We start from the raw sequence: 27,491 nt of genomic DNA, 5'->3' as shown, positions 1-27,491 counted from the left end.
AAATGATACTCATTTTAAGCTTCACCACAGTCTTAAGCCAAATGATACTGCCAACAGCCCGACAAAGATTAGCTCTAATAGAGAAGAAACGGCAGCCTGTAAAAGTTCTCAAGTTTCTTCCAACTGTCAGTGAGTCAAAAACCACAGTCACTAACACAACGTCCCAGAAAGAGGGGGGAGTTGAAAAACTTCCAGTAACTGTCGCAGAAACTTCTAGTCTTTCTTAAGTTTTTAAATTAAGTTTTACTCATGTCAACCTCATCAGCACAAAGGAATAAACTAAGACTGTGTTTATATGGCACCACAACAACCAGTCAATTAAGTGGGACGTGAACTCAGATCTTTGATTGACTCAGTTTTTTACTTCCAGTTTGCTATGTCAGGGTATTTAATCGTTCCCAGTCTTAACATGGGCATATTCATTCAGTAACATTCGTGTGGCATTCCATCCCTATTAACAACTTTCCTGTGACCTAAGAATATGTAATAATACAAAGGCTCTGAGTCTATGTAAATGCATATTAATTTCTTAGAAACATTTCTGCTTTGAGCGGTCGCTGAGAAATCATGCAAGTGAAACCCATGTAAAGATGGTGATAAATATGCATCCAAACAAATTAGGCCCAGATTAATTTAAACATTGCTACGGTAGAAATGTTTGCTCCTTTGTTATTCAAAGATAAATACACACACATACACATGAAAAATGGTGAGCGTATCCATCACATCACGTTGTAATTACAAAACTGTACTTTGGATAATAAATCATAATGTGTTACATTGGCAAATACAGTGCTCAGAAACAATATCTACTTATTTACCAAATAAATTATTAGATAGGAATCATATTTCACCTACAACATTGCCTTGATGTACAAGTTATATGTGACCGACTCGAAATATTAATTATATTGGGTTAAAAATAATGTATCAACAAGTATTTATTTCAAAGAAATTTAGTGTGGTCTAATGAGAAGAAATTTAGACGTGGAGTCCAGGGATTTGGGGCACTCACTGAGTCCTAGCTGCCTGGCTTTGGGGAAGTCATTAATCTGCCTGAACACCAGTTTCTTAATAGGGAAAATGAAAAAAATAAAAAAGAACTGCTTCACAAGGTTGGATAAAAATTAAATAATCATTATTTGTAAAAATTTATTATAGAATGATAAAGTACCACAAATTGTCTTTCTTACTTAGAGTATAAATTATAAATACTAAATAAAAGTAATCACTAAAATATTATGTGCTACACCATATGTAGATCATTCATCTTTACAATGATCTTGCAAGGTAGGTATCATGACACGTGCTACACAGAGGAAGATGCTGAGGTTCAAACAGGGTTAGTGATCAATCTGGGAACACAGACCAGCAAGGCAGCAGGGCAGGCGTCTAAACCCAAGCTGTCTCACTTCAAGGCCAAAGGGAGAAAGAAGTAAACTCATTCCTCTGCTATGGTAGTGCCTGAAATGGCTACCGTGTTCTTTACACACAGTGAGAGGATTTCAGGCAGTACGCTTCAAATCATTGTTCATGAACCAGCTGTCGCAACACTTGAGGTGCTTATTTAAAAATTCATATTCTCTGGCTCCACCCTAAACTTACTAAATCGGAATATTAAGGAGGGTACACTGACATGCACTAAAATTCCATGACTGATTCCAGGGCACGTCTCACTTCCAGGGTAAATAATTTCAAACTTTCAATGCTTTCTTTCCTCACATGAAAAATATTAGTTATTTTTCTATTTGTTCTTTACTTGTGCTCCATAGTAAGCGTAGTTTATGGTGGTTCATTCAGATTTCCAAACTGAATAAAATGCTACTGATACATTTATTTACTTACTTGTTTGTTTAAATATTAGAAGAACTTCTCTTCTTTTCTTGAGATGGGTCTGGTCAGGACTATAACCTTCTCCTACAAAAAGATATTTGCACATGTGAAAATGTAATCCACATGGACCACAGTTAATAATGGCTGCTTTAATAATGGAAACATTTACTAGAATAATGAAAGATTTTAATGCACATTTTTAAGAAGTTGACAGATGGAGCAGGCAGAAACAATCAAACCTTAAAGATACAGAAGAGAAGATGTGAACAGCACAAATAACAAGTTTTATCTAGAGAATGTGTGTGTGTCTATGAGTGTGTGTAACAGTGTTGAACACTGGCGGAATGCGTATTTTTGTCAAGGACACACCATGTTTTTACAAAAGACAACTATACATTGGGTCATAAAATGTGTCTTAACAAATGTCCAAAAGTTTATAACAGTCATAGTATCTATGTATCCATGTATGTATCATAGTCTCTAACCAAGATGTGATTTAACTAGAAATCAGAAAAAAAAAAGTAAGTGTATTCGTTTTCCTTTGGTATGTAATGAATTACCGCAAACTTTGCTGCTCAAAACGGCACTCATGTATTATCTCACAGCTCTGTGTGTTAGAAGTCTGAGGGGGCTTATCAGGACCTCCCATGATTATAATCCAGCTGTGGGCTAGGCTGGGCTCTGATCTGGAGGCTGTGGGGAAGAACCTGCCTCTGTATTAGACAGGATTCTCCAGAGAAACAGGACCAACTGGATGGAAATGCACAGATATATACAAGAGGAGATTTATTATAGAAATTGACTCACATGGTTATGGAGGCCGCGAAGTCCACAATCAGCCATCTGCAAGCTGGAGAACCAGCAAAGTTGGTGATGTAGTTCAGGCCAAGTCCAGAAGCTCAAGGAGCAAGAGTGCCAATCTCTGCCATTCAATAAGGCTGTGTATACGGAAGAGCCGAATGATAAATTATCAGAATTAATAGGATAGTGACCAAGTTTGGAGAATGAAAAATAAATGCAGAAAATGTTTATGTTTCTACATATTAGTATCAATGGAAGAATTAGACACTGGAATTTTAAAAATCTGTCACTTAGCCACAAAAAACGTAAAATAGCTACAAATAAATTTACTGGAGATACACAAAATCTTCCTGAAGAAAAGTTTTAAACTGTATTGAAAGACTTTTAAAAAGACCTAAATAAATGGATAGACAACCCACGCTGATTGGTGGGGAGACTCAATAAAGATTTCCATTCTTTTCAAATAGAGCTACAAGTTTTATGTCATTTTAAGTATCACTAGATACTCTTTTATAAAAGTGATCATGATTTGAAAGTTTATATGAAAGCAATGTATAGTACCTAAGATGGCCTTGAAAGAGAAGAATATGTGACTACTCATTCTTCAGGTATCACTCCAGAATAATTATAAGGCTATTATAATTAATAGAGTATGGCAGGGGGCACAGAAAGACAAAGACACCAATTGAACAGAATAGAGGGTTCGTTACTTCTAGATGCACATGACATACAACACAGAGGCAAATCAGTGAAGATGACCAGCAAACAAATGGTACTGGGCCAACTGATTATCCACATGGCGGGGGGTGGGGGCGGGGGAGAGTAGTTGGATTTCTACCTTGTCCTGTCAACAAAGAAACTCCACTTTGATTAATGATCTAAATGGAGAAAAGAAAAATATAAACCTTAATATACGAGAATATCCTTGATTTTAAGATATGTAGGATTTCTCTTAAAAAGATAAAAAGTACAAAACAGAAAGTTAAAAAAAAAAACTGGCTCATATACAAGGCATAACACTGTAGATCTTTTCCTACTGTCATCAAATTTTGGTCAACTTTGGGAACAGGCATGGTGCCAGAGGCAACTGCCTAACTTCAGCCTCTTCCCCTTGGCCATGCCAGCAGTACTGCAGGACAGAGCTAGAATAAAATACAGATGCTGAAGGGAGTTTCAGGAGAGACTGCAGAACATCAAAATGTAGACAAAGAGAAGGGAGAAAACCAGAGGGAAGTTTAAAGGGAGAAGCTGCCCTCTCTGTTCAAGTGCCCTTTCACCCTTTGAGCGCTCATCAGGTCCTAAGGGTGGTTCACCAGTGGAGGGGTCTATTTGTACATTATGACCAGTTTGAATCTAGATTAGAGGGTTTCAGGAAAAGTCATTGCTCTTTTGTTATTTGAAAAGGAACTCATACAAACATTGATTTTAGTTCTTCACTGATGTGATAATCATGTGAATAAAAAGCAATGCCTGCAATGCTATGTGTCAAAGTAGCACAAGAACTTTGCCAAAAATCGTACTTTGTCATCTTCTATTCAACCTGGAACAACACAGGCTGATAATCTGCATCAATAATCACAACATCCAACCCGCTCTGCTGAGCTGAATTTATTAATTTCTCTACGCTGAAGGAGATGGAGCAAAACCAACTCAAGTTTGGAGACTCTTTTTACATTTATTTTTCCACTTCAGAGAGTTGACCTTTTTAAAGACATACTGTGGAAATATGTTCTCAAGGATGACCATTAGGAGAGTAAAAGTAGCTAAATAATACATGAAAGGATAAAAAGTAATTTGAAATGAGCTCAAATATTTGAAATGAAGTTAACTGGAAACTCTATCAAAGTTAAGTAACTGTCATTCAGGAAAAAGAAATTGCAATGGCTCTTAATTGCTACTAACGTGTACTGAGTAGTCTGTTTATTAGAAGTCTCATAGATTTTGATTTTTAAGGGTAATATCTGGAGAAATGCTATTTTTCCTGGTCTAAGCTCCATAAGCCAAAATACCACTTTTCTCTAAAAACAGCTCTCAAAATTACAGTCATAATTCTCTGTAGGAATTATGTAGGAAATCATTGTTCTTTTGGGACTGGACTTTGTATACCCAACCACTCCAGGTACAGCAAATATCTCACCACTGCATAGATTTATAAACTAAGAATGACATGCAAGACACAGAGAAAGATAGAGAATTCGGACAGGTTAACTATCCAGTCACATTTTATTTCCTTTCCTCTGATCAATGCCAAAAACCATATAACAGATATACACTCACTGCAAGTAAAATGTATCCATGGACCCCATTCTCATAGAAACAACTATCAATTGACTTCATGTTATAGAATAACTCATCACCAGTGATGAAGGATGCCTAGATTGGCAGACACAACTTATGCCTACTGAAATATCCAAAGGTAGTACTGGATTCCTGTAATATTTTGAGAATATTATTTTTAATTAAAAGTGAAATATTGGCTCTCCTCTTAAAATGTGTATCACAACTTATTTGGAAACAATGTTACAGGAAAGTGATTCCAGATGTTCTCTGAGAAGTCACGAAAGCCCACTTGAGATACACTGATACACAGTAATGTATGTGTGTGTGTGAGTTACATCTGTGTACACATACATTCATGTACATCATATACAGAGAGACAGACATACACACACACACACACACACACACTCATACACGATGACAGGAAAATAAACCATAGTCAATGTGGAAATTTGGGGAAAGAAATTGATAACTCTCCATAAACAATTTGCAAAAGTAAATCACTGAACTTAATGGTTGAAATGAAACACACAAGGGAGCAATTAGGTAGAGTGATGCAAAGGCAAACAAATAAGACCAAACTTCATGTAAATATAATGCCTTTCAGTGCTGCTGATAAGTTTCAAATAAAGCTAGTTTGACTAGTTAAATCTCAGGAAGAGAAAGTATAATGATCATCTTCAGAATCCAGATGGAGCTACAAGCTCCATTTTTGTGTTCAAAAACCAAGAGTAAATGTAGTGAACATAAACTTCATGAAGCAGATTTAAATAGATCCTGAGAACAAATATTAAAGTTGAATGTTTTTCTAAAAGAATTAACAGAAGAAATAAAATACAACAATTTTTTGAAAAAAGTAGTAAAAGACAGTGAATTAAAATTTGAAATTAAATATTTAATTATCTTCTCCAACATATATTTTTAAAAATTAGGGATACTTAAGAAAAATGAAATGCCACTAAAGCCTTTTCCTAAAAAACAATACTTACTGATTCTTTTCTAACTTTTCTGTTTATTTGCAGAAAATTTAGATAAGCAAAAAGAAAGAAAACGTCAGTTCAAACATCGGTAGGCGAGAATACTGAAGACAATAAATCAATTGTATATAAATTGTAAATACATAGATTCAAAAGAAACAGATATGTCCATGTATGACTGAAAAATTGTGCTGAACACCAGAATTTGACACAATATTGTAAAATGATTATAAATCAATAAAAAATGTTAAAAAAAATAAACAAATAAAAAGAAACAGATAAAGTTATTTACCTAGAACTGTGTGAACTAGAATTCAGTAAGGTAACCAGACAGAAACATAGCAAAGAAAAATTAATAGCTTTCCATTACATACACACACAAAACAGGTTATGTAAATATTTTAAAAGACTGCATTTAAGAAGCAATAAAAACTTTATTGAATTATATGTACCAATAATTGTGTAACAAGTTATGATAATCTATAAAATATTACTGAAGGATCTAAAGAAAAACTTAGTCAGTGGAAAATAAACTGTATTTATGGATAGGAATACTCAATATTGTAAATATTTTAATTACTCACAGTCTATGAATTAAATAAAATTGCAACAAAAATCCCCACCAGAATTTCATGGAACTTGATACAGTGGTTTCATATGGTGGAGCCAATGCTTAAGAATAACCAGGACAAGCTTGAAAAGGAAGAAAGCCATTATGTGATGTATTCAACTAGACATCAAAACAAAGTATAGAGCTAAAATTAAAATAGTGATGGGGGAGGGTATAGCTCAAGTGGTAGAGTACGTGCTTAGCAAGCATGAGGTCCTGGGTTCAATCCCCAGTACCTCCATCTAAAATAAATAAATAAACCTAATTACCTTTTCCCTTTCCCCCTCCCAAATAATAATAAATAGTGACAAAGTAGCACACATGATACAGGACAAAGTGGATTAATCATATATACCTGAGTGAAGTTCTGAACTTTCCATTTTGGAAATATGGAAAAATAGCAGGTGTGTGTGATAATTTAATATATGATAAAGGCCAGCATTTCAAACCAGTGGGAAAGGATGGCGAACTCCCTCAATATTTTAGGTAAAGGAAAAGGTACAGAAGTAGAGGCGTTATCTCAAACCATTAAATGAAATCAATTCTAGCTAGTCCAAAAACCTAAATGAAAATACTAAAGTATTAGTAATGAATACGGTGGGGTGTGTTTATTATGCTTTGGGGGGAAAGAAGACCTTAATGAGCAAAACACAAAAGGTAAACGCCATAAAGGAAAAAATCCACAACTTCGTCTACATCAAAATGAAAAGTGAAGTGAAAAAGCAATTATTACCTTGGGAGCTCATATTTGCAACATGTATAGCAGACAGTCAATTAATATCCAGGAAAACGTGACTGTGTTACATAATTTATATGCATATCCCCTTCAAAACCAATCAGCTAGAGACAAACAACCCAGCAGAAAAAATGGGCAAGGGTTAGAAACAGATAATAAGAGACTTCACTGACCCACAAACATAAAAATATGTTCTCTTTTGCTGACAGTCACAAAAATGGAAATTAAAATAAAATAACTTATCAGCTTTTGATCTCACAGGGAGGCAAAGTGTAAAATTTTAATACTACCCACTGTCAACAAGGATACGAGGCAACATGTGCTCCTTGCAGTGTAGATGGGCGTGCGGATCAGCACAGCCACGGTGGTGGACAACTTGGGAGGCTCTGTTAAAAGTGAAAATGTGCAAACCCTGGCTTTGTTTATAGAATGAAAAATTGGCAACAAGTCGAATGGCTATTACTGGGGGGGAGGGGAACTATGGAATGAAGGAGATTTTCATACACTAGCATGACACGTGTCCTAAGGCAAGATGAAGTAAACAAAAAGGACAAAAGATCAAAACCGAACAAGAAGACTGCAGATTAGTACATTAAAATATGATATTTTGGAAAAATATGATGAAAATCAAAAACGGTATAATCTTACAAATGTAAGTACAGAGAAAAAGTTCTAGTAACAAAAAAAGTTCTAGTTCTTCTAACAATGTTACCTCCTACGAAGGGGGAAAGGCGACCAGGACACGGAAAAGGATCAAATACAGAGAGAGACCATATCCTGGCATGTCTGGGGCAGTCCATATTTATTCTTGTTTTAATCACTGGCTGACTTCTACTCAAATTGTTTTCTCTTCACACCATTAATCCTAGATTATATTTTGGAGCAATAATTACAAAAAATAACATTCATAAAATTGTTCTAGGCAGTATTCTAAAAACAAGCCCAGATTTAATTTATGTGTGTTCCATACAGAGATTGTGCTTTTCATGATGGCAACAGTAAGATTTCTCATTCCACGTGTGACACTTACATCTACCCCATTGAGAAGTGGGATCTATGTTCCCTTCCCTTGAATCTGAGTGAGTCTGTGACTCCAGTGGAAGTGACCCAATGTAGTTTCCAAGGCCCCTGGGGTATGTGCTCTCAAAATCCAGTTGCCATGCTGTAAGAAAGCCCAGATTACATGTAGAGACCGCATCTAGCAGTTCTAACCAAAATCCCAGCTGATCTGTATCAACTGTCTATCGCTTTGCAGCGACAGACCCCAAAATGTAGTGGCTTAGAACAACAATCATTTTATTATTATCTTTCATGGTTTGACTCAGCTGGCCATCCTTCCTCAGGACCTCTCATGCACTGGCAGTGCCTGGGCTGAAGTCATCTCAAAGGCTTCCCACTTACGTGTTCGGCACTGAATAGTGGCTACTGGCTGGGACCTCATCTAGGGCTGTCTGCTGGAACACCTACATACGTAGGCTTCCTCCCGGGGTCTGGGGTCTAAGAGTGAGCCTCCCCAAAAAAAGCCAGGCAGAAGCGGTATGGCTGTTTCTGACCCAGCCTTGGAAGTCACCTAACTTCATTTCTGTCACTCTTTATTGGTTGAGGCAGTCACAGAATTCTTCCCAGTGTCAGGGGGAAGAGATTCCAACTCTCGAAGAGGAAATAGCAAAGTCACACTGTAAGAAGAACATATGAGATGAGAGACGTCATTCCAGCCATCTCGGGGCAATATAATTTGCCCAAGCCCACGGCAATGCTATTATCATGCCCATGTACAAATGAGAAAACTAAGGCATGAGAAAAGAAAGTACGTTAACTTGCCTATGGACACACAGACAGTATGCACTAGAGCTAAGATTTAAATCCAGGCTGTTTGATTTCAGGGCTTAAATTCTTTTTTTTAAAACATTTTTTATTGATTTATAATTATTTTACAATGTTGTGTCAATTAGGGCTTAAATTCTTGACCTCTATTCTGTGCCATGCTGCTCCTCTCTAATAAAAGCACATTCTTGTGTGAGTGTGTATGAGAGAGTTTAATTGTATCACACATAATAAATTCTGAGACAATGTACATAAAACGTTTTTAACTGGCCCTGGTGCATATAGGCTTTCAATAAATATTAGTTATTTTCTGGCTGGAAGATGACGATTCTTGTTATACACAAGTATGTATGGGAAGTTGCGGGGAGAGGCATGAAGAAGAAGGGATTCCAAATAAAGGACACTAGTAGTAAGTTGGTTTCAAGAATAGATGAGCTTTGATTCCTTCATGGAAGTTTTCAGTAGGCTGAAACTCTGCCTAGTATAGGCAGAACCAACGTTGGGTGTACTGGCCAGAGAAGAGGGGGTAGACACTTGAGCACTTATGTTGAGTCTTTCATCATCTCATTCAAGAGAAGAAACGGAAAGTTTCTAACTGGAAGAGATGCTGGCAGAGTATTTACAATTTAACTGCAAGACAAAGAAAATCAGAGGATTTCATATTTCATCAATAAAACTTTTCTTGATTTTACCAGCAAGAATCAGTATCTTCTCAAGACTTGAAGGCACTTTATTTGTACTATAATTATAATGTTTTCAATATTAGCATTTATATGTAGCTTGATCTCCCTCAGAGCCCTTCAGATAAGCTTTATCTGTCTTGCTGTTGCCTATAACACCTTGAATATGGTTGGGGCTGGCATAAAAGAAATCAAAAATTGAATCAAAGGCTTGGTTTTGAACATGAATTTCCAAGTTCAAATAATCTTTCTGGTAGAGAAGAGCACGTGACCAAGTTATGTACCTGTATTATGCCAATAACAAGCTTATTTAAGAAAACTTGAGTCACAATTCATAGTACTGGCTGGAAATTTATGGCACGTTCTGCACTCCTGGGTGTGTAAAAGTGCCATCTGGTGATAAGTTACTCAAACTAGAGAGACACAATTCCTGGCATCTTGAAGTCTTAATAATTCAACATTAGGTATTTTAGATTTTCTTTCCTTCTCTCTTTTTCTTTCCTTTCTCTCCCCTCCTCTCCCTCCCCTCCCTTCCCTTTTCTTCCTCCCTTCCTTTCTTCCTTTCCTTCCTTCTTTCTCCTTAGCACAAACTGCTACTGATGAGTATAAACTCTAGCGAAAAAAGAAAAAAAGGAAAAGCGATTGAGGTGTTGGAAAGGCTGACTCACTAAAAAAAGCTGCCCCATGGGATTTGTACAGACACTCAGCATAGACTGAGACTCATTTCCACACTATGAGACCTGATAATAGTACCATTACTGTTGTAATGCACCTCTCTCTTTTCCCCTGGAATCAATCACAGTATAAAATCTAAAGATGACTTCCTCATCTCTGTTACCAGTGAAATAGTATGTGGGCTATTTAAAATAGATAGTCATCTTTATCTTGGCCAACCATAGTTAAATAACAAATGTGCAGAATCACCTCGTTCTCCAATTAATTTTATATGTGTATTGCTTGTCAGAAACAACCAAACATAATTTTAACAAGCATTTCTTTAACAAGTGAGAGAAATGTGATAGAGTGAACACAGCACTGTGTCCGAGATCCAAGAACTTGCCATTTCTGGTGCTGCTCCACCGATGACTCCCAAGGTAGCCTCAATGTGTTGTTAAGCTATGCTATTTTCCATCTCCACGGAGGGAGCGTTTGCTTTCACAAGTTTTAAAAGATTATTTTAATCTGCTTTCCTGAGGTAAAATCAAAATTCACCGATTTTAACTGCATGAATCTGTTTTGACAAATGTATACAGTCTTTTAACAAACATCACAGTCAAAATATAGAACGTCTCCATCGTTCCCCTAAAATTCTTGTGACTTTTTGCAGTAAAACTAGTCTCAGCCCTTAGCAGACTCCTTTTCATCATTACAGTTTTGCCTTTTCTAGAATTTTATATAAATTAAATCATTTAGTATGTTGTCTGACGTGTCTGGTTCCTTTCACTAGCATAATTATTTTCAGATTCGTTAAGATTCGTTTTTAAAAGACTGTCACTGCCACACTGAATTACGCAGGCACCTTGGTAGGAGGTCAGTTGATCATGTCTGTGAGTCTATTTCTGGACTCTCTTCCGTTCCACTGACATGAATGCCTGTCCTCAAGGCTGCGCTATGCTATTATGACAACTATCACCTTGATATCAGGTATAAGTCCTCCAATCTTTCTCATTGTTTAGGTTTTTTCACTCTTACAGGTGCTTTGAATTCCCATACACATTTCTGAATTAGCTTTTCAATTTGACAAGCAACTTGCTGAAATTTGCTTTTGGACTATATGAAATATATAAGGGAGAGCTGATACTCTATCAACACTGAGTCTTCTGATCCATGAACATTGTTTACCTCCATATGTTTAGTTCTTCAATTTCTCTCAGCAATATTCTGTAGTTTCCAAAGTACAAGCATTGCATGCTTTTTGTTAAAATTTCCCCCAAATATTGTTTTTTGCTACTGTAAATGGTATTTTCGAAAATTCAATTTTGTAGTCTACAGAACTTTCATTTAATTTTTATGTATTAAACTTGTGTCCTTGACCTTGCTGAACTCCCTTATTAGTTCCATTAGCTTTTTGTAGATTCCTAAGGATTTTTTTTAACATAGATAATTGTGTACTCTTGTAGTCTGTAAAAAGAGTCAGTTTTATATTTTCCCATACAATTGTTACATTATTCAGTTATGAGTGTGACATAGAGATCAGAAAACTTTTCTCTCCATAGGTAGATCCAACTGACTCAGTATTATTTTTGAAAAGATTATTTTTTCCCATTTGCAGTGCACAGCCACTTCTGTCACCATCAGGTGACTCTGTGTATGTGTGTGTGTGTATGTATAAAGCAGGATTTTACCTGTTACAATTTTTAAAGAATTTTTGCATTTGTGTTCTTGAGAAAGGTTTGTTCTTAATTTTGTTTCTTGTAATATTCTTGTCAAGTTTTTATATTTAGACTAGACTAACCTTATTAAAAGAGTTTGGCTACATTAATTAAGAACTTGTATTTTTCGAAAAACATTTAAAAGAATGAAAAGAAAAGTCAGATAATTTTAGGTAGAATTTTCAGTATATATAACTGATAAAGAACTTATATCTTGAATAGAGAATTTCTGCAAATAAATAAGAAAAATAAATTTAAATAGGATAATGGAGGGAAAGTTGTAAACAGTCATAAAACAAAATTGAAAGTTCAAATGATCATTAAACACATGACAAAGTGTTAAACCTCATTAACTTTCTTAAAAACATTAAGTTGGAATTAAATGAGATGCCAACTTCTGCACATATTCCCTATATTGGAAAAAAATACAAAATTCTGAAGATACCAAGTATTAAAAAAAATGGAATAACAGGAATTCTCATTCACTACTGCTGGGTGCATAAATTGGTACAGATATTTTGAAAAATTGACAGCACCTCCCATTAAATGTAAGCACACACATGCCTCACAACTCAGAAATGCTAACCCTGGGCATATATCCTAAAGAAATATGATCATATATTACCAGAACAGCAAATTGACTCAGTTACACACATAAATATATATTTTTCAGATTCTTTTCCATCACAGGTTATTTTAAGAACTGAATATAGTTCCCTGTGCTATACAAGTAGGTCCTTGTTGTCTGTCTATTTTATATGCAGTAGTGTATGCCTGTTAATCCCAAATTCCAAATTTATCTTTTCCCACACTTGCCCCTTTGGTAATCATAAGTTTGTTTTCTATGTCTGTGAGTCTATTTCTGGTTTGTAAATAAGCTTATGTGTATCACTTTTTTAGATTCCACATACAATATCATATATGTCTTTCTCTGTCTGACTTATGATAATCTCTAGGCCCATCCATGTTGCTGCAGATGGCATTATTTCATTCTTTTTATGGCTAGTATTCCAGTGTGTGTGTGTGTGTGTGTGTGTGTGTGTGTGTACATATATATACATATATATATCACATCTTTATCCAGTCATCTGTCAATGGACATTTAAGTTGCTTCCATGTCTTGGCTATTGGAAATAGTGTTGCTATGAGCATTGGGGTGCACGTATCTTTTCGAATTAGAATTTACTCCAGATATATGCCCAGGAGTAGGACGGCTGAATCATATGGCAAGTCTATTTTTAGTTTTTTTAATGGAACCTCTGTACTGTTCTCCAGGCTGCACCAATTTACATTCCCACAGACAGTGTAGGAGAGTTCCCTTTTCTCCACATCCTCTCCAGCATTCATCATTTGTAGACTTTTTGATGATGGCCATTCTGACTGGTGTAAGATGAGACCACACTGTGGTTTTGATTTGCATTTCTCTAATAATTAGCAATGCTGAACATCTTTTCATGTCCCTGTTGCCCATCAAATTGTGTAACTCTAAAATAGGGCTAATAATATCTGCTGTGCCTCTTTTACAAGATTCTTACAAGGATCTAAAGAGAAAAGAGTGAAAACAACACCTGATTAGGAAATTAAAACCCTTTGATTTAACTAAAAAAGTAAAAGATATCTGGTAACATTGGGCAAGAGAAAAAAAGGGAGCATTCACTTTAAATATCAAATTTTCTTCTGAAAAGTCTTCTCTAAAACACAGAAAGCATAAAAAAAAATTAGGAAAAGACCTAAACCTTATATCAGCAAACCTCGCAGATTTCAGAGCAGAAAATGGAGCCAAGCCCTGGGTAATTCACAAAGTCTCTCTGAAATATACTGTTTCATCTACAAAATAAACGGGTTAGAATAAAATTTCTCCAAAGTTCTTTGCAACTTAATCTGTCTTATGATTTCATTTAAGGAAGAGCTTTAGTAACTGGAAAATGACCGACACTTTACATGAGCATAATAAAATCTCTTTGCGAACCAGAAGGCAGGATAAAATAAGGAGTGCAACAGAACCTGAAATATTAGACTAGTTTAATCAGAAAGCAATTTTAATGGTTGCAAATCCACAAAACATCTGTGCAATGCTTCTTGCTAAATGAAACAATCTATGTGAAAGCGTTTTGGAAACGGTAAGATGTAAGTATTACGTGCAAATGTATTATTCACGTCAGCATCTTTACTTGAGTCCACTGACTTCACAGAAGGAGCGTGTACTTTTCAGCTGCAACCAGTCACCCAGGGTGGGCGTGGAGGGGAGGGAGGAAGAGGAAAAGAAAGGAGGATTTGCTTTTCTCGTGTCCTAGCTACCCCTTGTTCCCTACGCATGTCTGTCTGTGATATAACAAAGCAAAAATTTCCCTAAACGTTAAAAGGTGATTACTTACTAATACATAAATAGACAGACAGTCAGGTCTTTTGCATGTTTAGGTTAAGGAAATAGTCACTTTAAATTCCCATTTGAGACATTTTTACACGAAGCACGTGGTAGGGTATGTATTTTACCATTGTATCCAATATTTTCCATATACTAGCTTATTTCTTTTCTAAAATAAGCTATCGTTTGTATAATTGGAAAGTGCTTTAAAATAAGAATTGCTCGTTATGAGTCACTGCAATGAGGTTAGACAGCTTGCCAGTGTTATTTGCATTTGACCGTGAGAGACACTGAGGGTTGAGACAGAGGTAGAGCAAGAATTAGACTTTCCAGGCTGTCTGCAGAATGACAAACCTCTGGGAAAGAGGTTGGCCTGAAAAGGGACAAACCTAGCTGTGCAGGCACCTAAAAACCTCAGCAGATAAATTTGTGCTGTCTTCAACGCACATGACCTGGCTCAAGGGCTTACTGCAAGTTGCTTGTTTAAACTGAATGTTAATTTGCAAGAACCTTTTGGGAAATCATTGTGACCAATTACCAACAAGATTATTAAGAAGGAAAGCTGGGCTTAGCATTTGTTTCCAGTCGTATTTTCATCAGAACTCATCTCCCTCCTAAGAGGATGACCGGGTAAACAGTGCATCTCGGCCTGGGGATTGGGGCGGGGGTGGGGACTGGAGAGAATCTTACCCTCACTTTTTTTCTTCTCTCATTCCTAGCCATTATTGCCTTGGCTAAGCCATTAGTCAAACTCCCTCACTGTAAGAGAGGGTAACGTCAACATTAGAAGCTCCAGAGCAAATAAATAACATACTTATTTCCCTTAAGTTTTCCTAAAATTAACCGCTCAGCTCAGCTCAGGATAGAGGACTTGCAGCTTGAAATACAAGTCTTTCTCAAACTCCATCTGAGAATCCCTCACGTACCCTGTGATAGTTATTAAAGGAAATCAACAGGTGCCTTTGGAATGTCCATGATTAAACAGTTAATATCTGGAGCGTCTGATGTTTTAATGGTGTCACTCAGCAAGTGCCATAGCCTGAACCAAATGGGGGAAGGAAGATTAAATTGCTGAGTGGGGAAGGGTGCTGTTTTCCGTTTGAATACAAGCTCGAAAAATCTCTTTCTGCTGTAGGAACATCAGCCCTTCACAGAGGCACAGAAGAGTTAACCTCCAGTTATGTGGTAGCACAGAGCATTACACAGTGATTCCTAGGGTAAAAAAGTCTAAGAGACATCAGTGATCAGGGCTTGGAAACTAGGGGCAGACATTCCAACATGGACTATGTAGGAAGAAAAGAGCCAATTGAGGACCTAAGAAATAGACCCAGACTGACTCAAGACAATACATAATACTATCAGAACCCACTGTATTGTTAAAATGACTTCTTGTGCACCAACCTTACATATGTAGCAAAAAAAAAAAAGTTGATTATTATCTTAAGAGTAAGAGCTAAAGTTACTCTGAGGGAGAGAACTGCCTTTGGTAAGAATAACTTGGTAGCGCACCTTGGGTGGAGAAGGCGAAAGCTTTGCAAAACATCTGCAAGTAAGCGGCAAAGCCTAGAGTCAAACTACTCCACCCAAGAAGTTTGGGAATTTGTGATCCCGCAAACAGCAAGTGGGTAGAGGAAAGGGCTTTAGAGAAGAGACAGAGAAGGTGAAACTACATGGCGGGGAACCAGGGTGAAAAGGGTCTGGTGGGAACCCCTGCAGTGGGGCAAGGGAGATCCCCAAGAGCTTTCTAAGAACAGAGATGCTAATAATTAATTCTAAGTTGTCTAAGGTGTTCCAGGCTCGGTGAGCCAGAACCTTTAGTAAAGTCTGCTCAATACATTTCCTTGTGCAAGAAGCGTGTAGGGGTGGCTACAGGACCAGGGGTGGGAGGCGGGATCCAACGGAGCAACCCAGTGCAGAACAGTGGAAGCAGGAGCCGGAGGAAATTAAACACGTTCTCCCCAGCCTTCCGGGGCCTCAGAGAACCTGTGCACAGATGATGACTGCTCCCGCCTCCAGCATCTGAGTCTCTCTTCTCCGCACAGCAAGGGTGGAGAAAACGCCCCGGGGTGCTGTCAACCCCGGGGGGCAGGTTAAGAGTGGGAGTGGGTGGCACCTCTGGAGAGAACGTTTTGAAGCGTGTTTCGCGCGGTTTCTGAGAGCGTCCCGGGAGGACCCGAGCCCTGCCTGCCCGCGGTGGCGATGCACTCGTTGGGGTTTCCCCTTTTCCCGTCTCGCCTTCCCCACATCCCTGTGCTTCCCGCAGCTGAGTGCTCAACTCAGGACCTGCTCTGGAAGGAAACCAAGCTAAGACGCCCTCCCGCTCGTCCCTGCTCACGCTATTCCAAACCTCAGGGCACCCGCTCCTGTCAGCTTCTCACGGTCCAAAAGTATCCTTCGCACAGGCAAGCGTATACATCTTATGCACGTATGTATATCTAGGTATATCTGTATATATAACTAAGCTTTTGACAGTTTCTCAACTATCCAGAATAGAAAAATATCCACATCCTAACGACAGTCTAAGACAGCAAATTCTCCTTTATGAAAAGGTACGTCTGCACTTGGAAGAGAATAAATCTCATAATACTGTTATCATATTTAAATTATGCCCGATGCATGCAGTGACTACTCAACTGCGTACTCAAGGGCTCACGTATCATCACTGTCTTGCCATCCACTATATTCACGTTACATCGGCGCCTTCCTGTTTTGTTTCCCACACATGAAATATGTGGCACATAGGATTTCCTAGCAAAATGGTCCTTCTCTTTGAAGTAAAAAATTCCAAATATTGGGAGTATTTATTGTAAAAGACTGAAATTTTACATAAAATGGTCTTAAACCAAGAAGTTTCGCAAAACTGGATTCTAACGGTGCTAGGTCTTCCAAGTTAGTTTAACATTCAAATGTTCTGTTTGTTGTGCTGGCTATCCATGTGCCAAACCAGCAAAATTAAATTAGTTCTTCATAGCCTACACTTCCTTCTGCTGGGACATGTGGTTTTCTCCAACATATGGATGCGACATTTACTATTAAAGTTAATACTTCTCATTGTTAAATTGGAAAAGACTGGTTTCTCCTGATGCTAATTTGACCTTACTACCGCTTGCCTACAGTTAAAGATAAATCTTTCTAAAGGTTTATACCATGATTAAGATGCTGTTGAGACAGGAGGGAAGGGGGCAGGGCACAGCCATTCAAGGAATGACAGCCATTGGCACCAAAATGTTGGAAGATTCAACTCCCAGTTGGCCTTGAGGATTTCGATGGAGGGAGGTTTGACTTCTATTAGACCTTGAGCTTCATTATATGCTCACTGTAACATGTTAGCATGATAAATAACATGCCCACAGGTGCCAGGACAGCCCCAAGGCTAACCACGAAAGGTCAAAGAGTGGGCGGTGGCCCAAATCCTGGGAATCCCAGCCCCTTCCCCAGGGCAGTGGGGATAGTCCTCCCACTTGTAGGCGTGTGAAGCGATACAAAACTGGCAACACCACGCCTCGTGGCAGCCTGTCTTGCTCCCTCGTCTTTGGAGACAACCTGCACTCTGTGTATCGAGTGTGTACCTACTTTTACTTTAACCTGAGCACCCAACCCCCACACCTCGTGACCTTTCTCTTGCCTTACACTCTATGCAGTATGGATCTCTCTAAATAAATCCACCTTTACTCAACTGCGGCTTGCTCTTGAATTCTACAACGTGAATTCAAGCCAAGGACCCAGACCTGGCAGGGCATATCCCAGGGGCTCCAATGATACCTGGGACACGGCCCTCCTCATGCCCCACATCTGTTTTTCCTGCATCACTGTGATGACTTACAAATAAACACACACACACACACACACACGCATATTGTTTCATATATACCATGGGAATTCAAACTGGAATGGGTATCAGTTGAGCCAGCAATGCAAGAATAACAACTGGATTTATCTCTTATCATTAAGTTTTATAGACACAATTTACATTCAGCACAATTATATTCAGATGATTATCACAGGAACTACTTTTTTCACCTCATAATGAGTCAACGTATTTTAGAGAGGGATGTACAGAATCAGCTTTGTTTCCATGGTTTCCTGGCTTCTTCGAGTTCTTGTGAAATACTTTTGTATTTTCAGATGCATCTTCACATTATTTTAAAATGCCGTGCATAACAAGAGATAATGGCTGCACTCAGAAACAAATATTAGGACCTCATTTTAATGTCCTGCCTATGCAGGCAAATGTTTCAAACTATGTGTTATTTTTTTCCCTCCAGAAATGCTATTTCCCTAATTGGCAATTTTCGTGGCATTCCTTCTTCACCATCCCACTAATACATCCTGTGCCCTGACTTCACTGTAGCCTTCCTTATCAAAACGTGCTCTTCAGAAATGTATCTGAATCGAATTCACTCTGCTATGTAACTTAGTGATATCATTTGTTTCTTGGAAAACTGGGAATTATGGAGGAAAAAATTGCTTTGAATATTAAAAAAGTTGGAAGCTTGGAGAAATTTTTAAACACAAATGTAATTTGTTGTACTGAGTAGCCTCAGCATGGGTTTATAACACGAAATGTTTTAATTCTTCTCCAGTCACTATTTTCAATCTTTCTCTGCCCAGTGTCACGTCATTATTCCTTAGGGACACCTTGGAAATGTGCCACACCTTTCACTAGAAGCCCAGGCCCGTTTAAGACTCTCATCTCACCTTGGCTTAAATCACGTTTGCTCATCTTCCCACCCACATCTCCTCCTCTCCCCAGCAGACCAGGTTTGCGGGGGAAAGATTTGTAGCGGGGTTAAGGAATGGTCTGATCCTGGTGACTCCTTCCCTTCCCTATTTCAAAGCTCAGATCCCCTGATCTGGGAAACCAGAAGGAGAAATAGGGAGGACAGAGACCTCTTGGAGTAACTGGTCACCTGCTGGTGGTGGGGAGGCCACCAGGGTCTTAGGCTCAGGTCCGTTCTGTCTGCTCTCCTGATAACACGGTCTCCACGAGAGATTCTGTGCATGGCTTCCTTGGGAAGGATGTAAACGTTCCCTCAGCCCCCTCAGGCCCTGGGGCCTCTCAAAGAGAGGCAGCCTTGTCTCCCTCTAGCCTCTCTCAGGCAGTCCACGCCCCAACGCCTCCCCGCCCAGTGGCTGCGTCTCCCTGCCCTCTCCCTGGGAGCCTTAGGAAACTGGAAGGGGGCGACTCTGTCCTCATCATTACCATCTGTGACTGCCTCTCCGCTGCCAAATATTCCCTCACGTCTTCCGCCTTTGCCAAAAACACGCTGACTGTAAAAAGTAACAATTTTTACATATACCCACAAACCTCAGGAAATGTGCATCAGACCCTCCGAGGAACTCTCCTACCATGCTCTGCTCGCGTCCAACGGCACCTCCAGGCTAGGACCCAGTGAGAAGCGAGATTTTTCCCTCTCCATCTCAGACAACCTCTCCCTGCGCTGACTCAGCTCCACCCATAACACCTCCCAGAATAGCTCTGTGGTGGCAAACTTCCCAGGTGGCCCCCAAGATTCCCGCCCCTTGAGCACATGCCTTGTGTAACGCTCTCCCCTTGAGCAGAACCCATGACTGTGATGGGATATGACCCCCTGAGTGGGTTATTAATGAGTTGGCTTCACGTTCATCAAAAGAGAGATACTTGGATGGGCCTGATCTAATCAGATTAGCACTTAAAAGAAACTGGGGCTTCCCTTCCTCCAGGCAGAGGGACTGGAAGTGTGAGAGCGACAATAGCAGGGACCACATGGCAGGGGCCTGATAATGGCCTCGAGAAGTTGAAAGCAGTTTGAGGATCAGCACAAGTGAGACAAGAGGGACCTCAGTCCTACAAGCAAACAGAAATGAATCGTGCAAACTTTCTGAGGAAGCTTGAAAGCAAACTTTCCTGAGCAGAGCCCTGAGATGAGGACACAGGCTGGCTGACACCCTGATTTTAATTTTGTGACACTTTGAGCAGAGGGCTCAGCTAACCCGCACCCAGGGAAACTGTCAGGTGATAAATTCATGTGGGTTTTAAGGCATTCAGCCTATGGCCACTGAGCCAGTTGCCATGCAGACACAGAAGACTGGCACAGCCCCTCTTCCCTTTCGGTTCCTCTCCTGCCATCTTAAGGTGGGGTCAGCACTGGCATATGATATCCAGGAGGCAACAGCGCCGGTTCAGCAATCTTAGAGCAAGCCAGGAAATACCCGACTGAATTTCCTGACGACTCTCTGCGGAAAGGCAGAAATACAGGATGATTGATACTTCTCTACCTTTGAATAGGAGCCTTAATAACAATCCCAGAGCATCAACGTATTTAATATATATGAATGTCTTGTTATATATGAATGAGTGGCTATTTTAGTAGCTTCTTTATACTGTCCAGGTCTAATTAGAACGTGTGTGTGTGTGTGTGTGTGCGCGTGTGCGTGTGTGTGTGAGTGAGAAAGAGAGAGAGAGAGAGTGTGTCTTGGCTTATACACAAAATTAATACATGATAAACATCTTTTACATTACAAAGTATCAAACATTCAGGCAATTGAAATGTTGGAACATTCATTCCACTTTTGTTGAGAAGCCTCTCTGTGTCAAGCCTTTGAATTTGCTTGTAAATATTTACCATTGGTAACAAATTGAGCCTCGAGTAGCTGAACCTCGAGAAATTAATTCATTCAACAAATATTTATTGAGCGTCCTGGCGATAAAACCTGAATGAGGGATAGACCTCGTCTTCCAGGAGTTCAGCATACTGGGGATGGTCAAATATATAAACAAATATTCAAAATACAATGACACATGTGGGCATGCTTCAACTTCTGGCGGCGTTAAGGATTATTTTGAAGGGGGCTGGGTCTAAGTCAGGCGGTGCATGCAAAATTCTGTGCATGTGCACTTATTTTGTAAGAAAAGGGTCCATTATTTTATCATCTTTTCTAACAAATCCATGCACAGGTTCACAAAGGAAGAGTGTCCTAAGCAGAGAGGATAAGACTTGCAAAGACAAAGAGGTGACAATATATTATCTGGTCCAGCAAACAGATGACATGGCTCCCTCATAGGGTATGTGCAAGGCATGCTAGCATCTCTTTACTATTACTGCTTTGGGAGAAGATCATAAATATGTAAAAATAATAAAATGCTGAGCTGACAACCAAGCAAAAGAGTTTCTAAGCAAGGTTTTCTACATTTTGAATGAGCACTATCACACCAGTAAAAAGACCACTCATTTTTAGAAAAGCAAGAGAATGAAAAAGCACCTCTCCTAGTACAAATTTTGCTCCATCGAACCAAGTTCTATCCATTGGAAGCTTCTTTTGATGTGCTACTTTATTTTAATTTAAAATTTCATTAAATTTTGAAAACTGGACTTGTGCCCAACGTGAAAGATAATTCTTTTTGTGTTTTAATTTTTTTAGTTGTTGACTGGCTACACATTTATACCGCAGAAGATAAAGGAATCTGAAACAGGAGAGGTCAAGAGGGACGGATTCAGTCTGCTCAAGTGTGTTACAAGCGTTTGGTGACATACCTGCAGAGCCCCAAACTGCCTCGCTTGACCAAGTCTCTAAAAATGTGCTCCACAGCCCTTGAAGGTAAATTTCCGCCATTCATTCTGGAAGATGCTGCTAGTTCTATGATCCTGATGCCATGGCAACGTTATCATCAGTGACGGTTTTGCATTAGATTCCAATGACTACTTTCCAGATTCAAGTCACCTGCAATAGCATGATTTTGTCTAATGATACAGCAGCTGAAATTTTTTTAATTTCCTCTCCTTTTTATCTAAGCCCCCTTTACTGGTAGTGGATATATTTCTAAGAGCCCAGTGAAGTGATCTAACATTGCACATACTTCTGTATTAACAACTTTCCTACTGCATGAAAATACTAGACTTCACTGGTAACAAAGGCCAAAAAGCAATGTATGCACCTTATCTTAAATATTTGGTTTATCATCCTTAAAATGTTATCACTATAAATTATAAAATTAAATACTATAATTATAATTGTAATCAAATAAATTATAATTAAACAATAGAATTATAATTATAGTATTAAAATTATAAATTACAATTATTATTATATATTAATATCTATAATAAATTGGAATTTATCATATTGTATTTATAATTTATATTATTTATGGGTATTAATATATAATAATTATAATTGTAATTCCTAAGTTATTTTAAAGTTCCATCTGCACAAATTCATAAAACCAACTAATTCTTCTCCTAATTATTACCTTTCCTTCAACTCTCAAAATGTTTGGCATCTAGGCATATTAACTTCTTCAGAGATTGTTTTCATTTAATAGCAGTCAGAGCTTCAAAATGAAGTTAGTAAGTACAGAATTTGAGGCATGAAACAATTTTTTTTTAAATCAGCCTTCTTAAAGCTCTGAAGTGTCTTCACTCATGTCATGTCCACTCCATGGGTGGGTTAGACTCACGCACGTGATCAACAGGCCAGTTTCCTGAACCTTCCGGTTGGGTGTCTGCAGCTTTTATGCATAATGTATCAGAGAAATTCCATAAACCACATTACTTTAGATATACATTTGCATGTAGACCTGAAATGAGCAATCCTGAACCAAGGACTCAGAGATGTCCCTTAGCTACAAAACCGTGATTTTCAAAGTCTTGGCTCATCTCACTAGTCTGATTTCACTTCATCAAGTTTCCAGGCCTGATTAAGACATAACTGTGACACAACCCTCTCCTCCCAACCACTTCATTCTCATTTTATGGCAGCAACTTTGAAAGCACTGCTCTGATTCTGACTCTGCTTCTCATTCAGATATCTCATTGCTTCATGTAAGAGTTCACTGATCTGGGTCAATACTATCTCAGGTCTTGACCTCTTTCCACTCCTCCATCTCAAGACAGTTTCCTTTCCCAGTAAAGCTCAACATCGACCTTGCTGCCCTTTGGAATAAACAGAGGTGGCACAATGTTAGGCTTAAAAATTGATGCATTTCATGAAGTGCCTTCTATTGGTTAGAGATTTTCTTGTTCATGGACTTAAATATCAGGGGACAGAGAAATTTCTCCCTTTTCCTCCCCAAATTTTTTGCTTTCTGAACCAGAAAAACTCTTAAATACAGTCTATGAAGAAAAATTTGCATCACCAAGCCAGCCAGTTTTATCTGTGGTACCCTGTAACTCAGAGGCCCCTGCCGCGGCATCACTCAGAACACTGCTGATCTCTATTTGGAGTGAATGGCTGTTAATGCTTTTGTGTGTAGCGCCTCAAAGCACTTATTTTTATGGAAGGAGTGAGCCACTCAAAGTTACTGTATTGCAGAGTTATCGTGACAATCTCCTAAGATAATACATACTAAGTACTTAACTCGGTGCAAGGCACGTAGCAGATGCTCAATAAATGCATGCCAAATAATTAAATCTTGGCCAAGTTGGCCAGGCAAAGGTCAGTCTCATGATAAATCTGTTTCCACTGTGACAAGCTAAGGGCGTCTTAATTCTTCATCACAGGAAGATTTTATATTTTGCACGTCGGTCACTCTTCCATTATGTTCAGTTCTCAAAAGCTATCGAGATACAACTGATGTACAATAAGCTACACACAGTTAAAGTAAACAATTTTTTGGATATTAACATATGTAAACACCTGTGAAACCATCTCCACAGTCAAGATTATAAAAAATTCATTATCCCCAAAATGTTCTCTTGCCCCTTGGCAATCCACCCCTTCCTACCCTGCCTCCTTCCCTCGGTCATTACTGATTTGCTTTATGTTACTATAAAGTATCTTACTTTTTTTTTTTTTCGACTTTTAACACTGAAGCCTTCAGTCCTACATTTGCAAGGAACTGAAGTCTACCAAAAATTGCAGGAGCTTGAAAGAGATCCCCAGGCTTCAGATGTGATTGTAACTCTGGGCAACACCGTCATTGCAGGCTGGGAGACACTGAGCAGAGGCCCCAGTGATGCTGTGCTCAGATGTCTGACCTACAGAAGCTCCAAGAAAATACAGTGTACTGTTCTAGCCTTCTAAGTTTTTGGTAGTTAAGTTATGCAGCAATAGAAAAACTGATCCACGGCCACAACACGGACTTTATCCAGGCTACCATTTCTGAATATTTTAAACTGCTCTGTTCAGTTCTAATGAGAAACGTTCCTCCAAAGGGTCAAATGCATTGTTATGGCAGCCTTTCTCCACTGCAGCTAAAAATGTTACCTGCAAATTTCCTGGACAATGGCACTGGTCTGCCGAGATGCTGAAGCTGCCTTTGGGTCGTTCACAGGCTCTCTTCAGTGCATCTGATCATCCTGATGACTGATCACATCTCTGCACATGTTAGCCAGGGAAAGATGAACCGGGAAACATTTTCTTTTGAAGGCTGGTACTGGGAACAAAAGAGTGATGGGTATCAGAGCTTTTTCTTTGAATCTCCTTCTTTCTTTTGTTCCCTCTCAGAGCCAAATGAAATCTCAAATACAATCCAAAGCCAAAAAACATCAGTAAGGGACACTTGACAATTCTGACTGGCATTTCCCGCAGCAGGTGAATTCTGTATTTCCATACACCTGCTTGTCTGGGAGAGCGACGCCACGGGCACCTCTCTCAGGCTGGCCTACAGAAAAATGTCCCAAGATTGTGTTATTGGTATAAATACTGCTGTTCTGTAGCCGTTCTGATATTTTCACATACACATTTAAATTTTGTACAATATTTTGGCGAAAAGAATAGACTTTAGACACAACTGACCCGAGTTCTATTCCTACATGTCTCAGTTACTTGGCACATGCTCCTGTATAAGTCAGCTAACTGCTCTGCACACCAGTATATTTATCCGCAAAATATAGAGAGAGAAAATATACCATCAGGTGTAACTGTGAAGTTTAAATGAGATGGTGTATGATATGCACTTAATAATGACTGGCATGTGGCTATAAATGTCATTAATAGTAACATATTAATGTGTATATATTAATAGTAGAGAATCTTAGACTCATTAAAAAATCTGCATATTAGTAAACTCATTTTAATAAGTACCAAACATTTACTAACTACTTATCTATTATTTGCAAAGTTTAGAGCAAAAGAAGAGGGAAATTCTAGGTTAGACAGAGTGGTATTTCTCAATCACAGCTTCTTTTTAAAGAAAAATGTGACTGTGTGACTTTGACAATTTTTATTTTAACACCACACACATACATACATGCACAACATACACACCTATACCATTTCTCATGAAGTATATTACAGCTGATAGATTTATTGATTTGGTTCACTCCCCACGGCCACAATAATAATAATTATCACTTGGCTGTTAGGCACTGTCCTATGTGATTTTATACGGCATCTCATTTACCCATCCACAGCCCTAGTAAGTTCAATTATTTTCCCTAACTGTCTGATTAGAAATACAGGGGGAAGGCTTAGGAAAAAGAACAGATCTAGAGCTATATATATTAAGAACTTATGGTTGAAATTAAGATCAAGAATTTGAGACTTGAAGAGATAAGACAGGTGACATCTCCCTAGCCCCTCCTCCAACATATAAGAGATTGGCTAAGACATATAAGTATGTCTTATGTATATATGTATATATACATACATATATATACACCAGAGTACAGTTTGGACCACAGTTTATCTGACCTAAGGATTGTTCACTTACCACTAATTTGCACTAAAATTCAGTCAGAAGTCAGGCTTGGTTATATTCATAGTAAAATTAATAAACGCCAGTGTTTTAACAATACCATTTAATCCACAACGTGAAAAATCCGAAAACAGTCTGAAGAATAGTTGGCAATGCTAACGCGTGCCCTTGTTAGGTCTAGCAGCCCATGCCTAAGGGGAAATTACCACTGTAGCTTCACTGCAGGCAAGGAGATCTGAATCTAAATTTAGATGCTCTGCTCTTGCTATCTGTGTAGATCAGGGAAAGACCACAGCAAAAAGCAAAGACGAGAAAAGGGCTGTTTCTAGAGAGCAAGTCTAGAACAGAAGATTTCTTAAAAATGCTAATTTGGGAGACATTATTTTGGTTTCTGTAGTTTCCAATATTCTGTTCACAGTTGTCTTATTAGTTTTGTGGTCTATGGAAATGGTATAAAATCTTTGAGACCAAGAAACACATGCTGATCTTTCCAGTAGGTTAATTATTTTGCCAAACAAAATAGAAGTTCTTCAAAACCGTTCTGCCACTTTGGAATCCACGAGCATCACTTACGTCCACACTTGGTTATCTGGTTTCTAAGAAGGGAAAGAAGGGAACAGTTCTTAAGTGATAAAATAAAAGTTACCCAATGTCTGTAAAGCAGATGAACAGCAACGCCAACGTTGTACTAACATTTTTAGGGGGGATCATGGCTGCGCAAGTAAAGATCTCATTTTCCAGCCTTCTCTGCAGTGAGATGTGGTCATATGACTAAGTTCTGGCTAATGTAAGAGGCACATAAATGTACAAAACTCCCAAGACATGTTTTTAAGAGAAAGAAGGTACATCCCCCCTCTCAGCTTCCCCTCCCCAGCAGCTACCATGTGGGTATGATGACTAGAGCTCAGGAAGTCATCTTCAACTATGAAGTGGAAGTTGTCGCAAAGCTGCTTCCCTGTTCTGGACTGTTTTCCTCTGGGTTTCCATGGAAGACAGAAGTAAGCTATCTTATTTAAACTACTGTTATTTTGGAATTCCATAGCAACAACTGTATCTATAGCTTAATTAATTTAAAATTGGATATAGGAATTGGGGTTGTCACAACAGAATCTAACATATGTGGCATTGGCTTAAGAGGTGGGCAGCAGGTAGAAGGGAAAGAGACACCGGGAGATAGAAAGTTGGTGACTCTTACTATTTTTTGGAAATACATTTATGAAAACTGTTACCTCTGATGCCTTGGAAGACAGAATACATACGAACATGGCCTGTGAGTCTAGGAACTTGTTGAAAAACCTCAAAATGCTGGTGTATATTGGCTGCCTTTTGAGACTTTTAGGAAAGACCTGGAAAAAGATCTAGAATATTTGTAAGCATAGATAGAAAGGAATACATT

At 38.6% G+C, this 27,491-nt stretch overlaps 1 long non-coding RNA gene across 1 annotated transcript; it reads right to left on the bottom strand.

Annotated features, from left to right (window-relative positions):
- Positions 1-1,850: 1,850 nt before the first annotated feature.
- Positions 1,851-24,826, bottom strand: LOC140700487 (uncharacterized). Its single transcript, XR_012078891.1, has 4 exons — positions 24,664-24,826; positions 21,993-22,179; positions 2,641-2,771; positions 1,851-1,917 (listed from the first exon to the last, which is right to left on the bottom strand). It is a non-coding gene; the product is annotated as an uncharacterized lncRNA (long non-coding RNA).
- Between the last annotated feature and the right edge of the window lie 2,665 nt (positions 24,827-27,491).

Source organism: Vicugna pacos, chromosome 12 (assembly GCF_048564905.1).
Source record: "Vicugna pacos chromosome 12, VicPac4, whole genome shotgun sequence".
In the NCBI taxonomy this organism is placed as follows: Eukaryota; Metazoa; Chordata; class Mammalia; order Artiodactyla; family Camelidae; genus Vicugna; species Vicugna pacos.
Note: the sequence above shows the minus strand (reverse complement) of the source record. Positions and strands in the feature narration are given on the sequence as shown.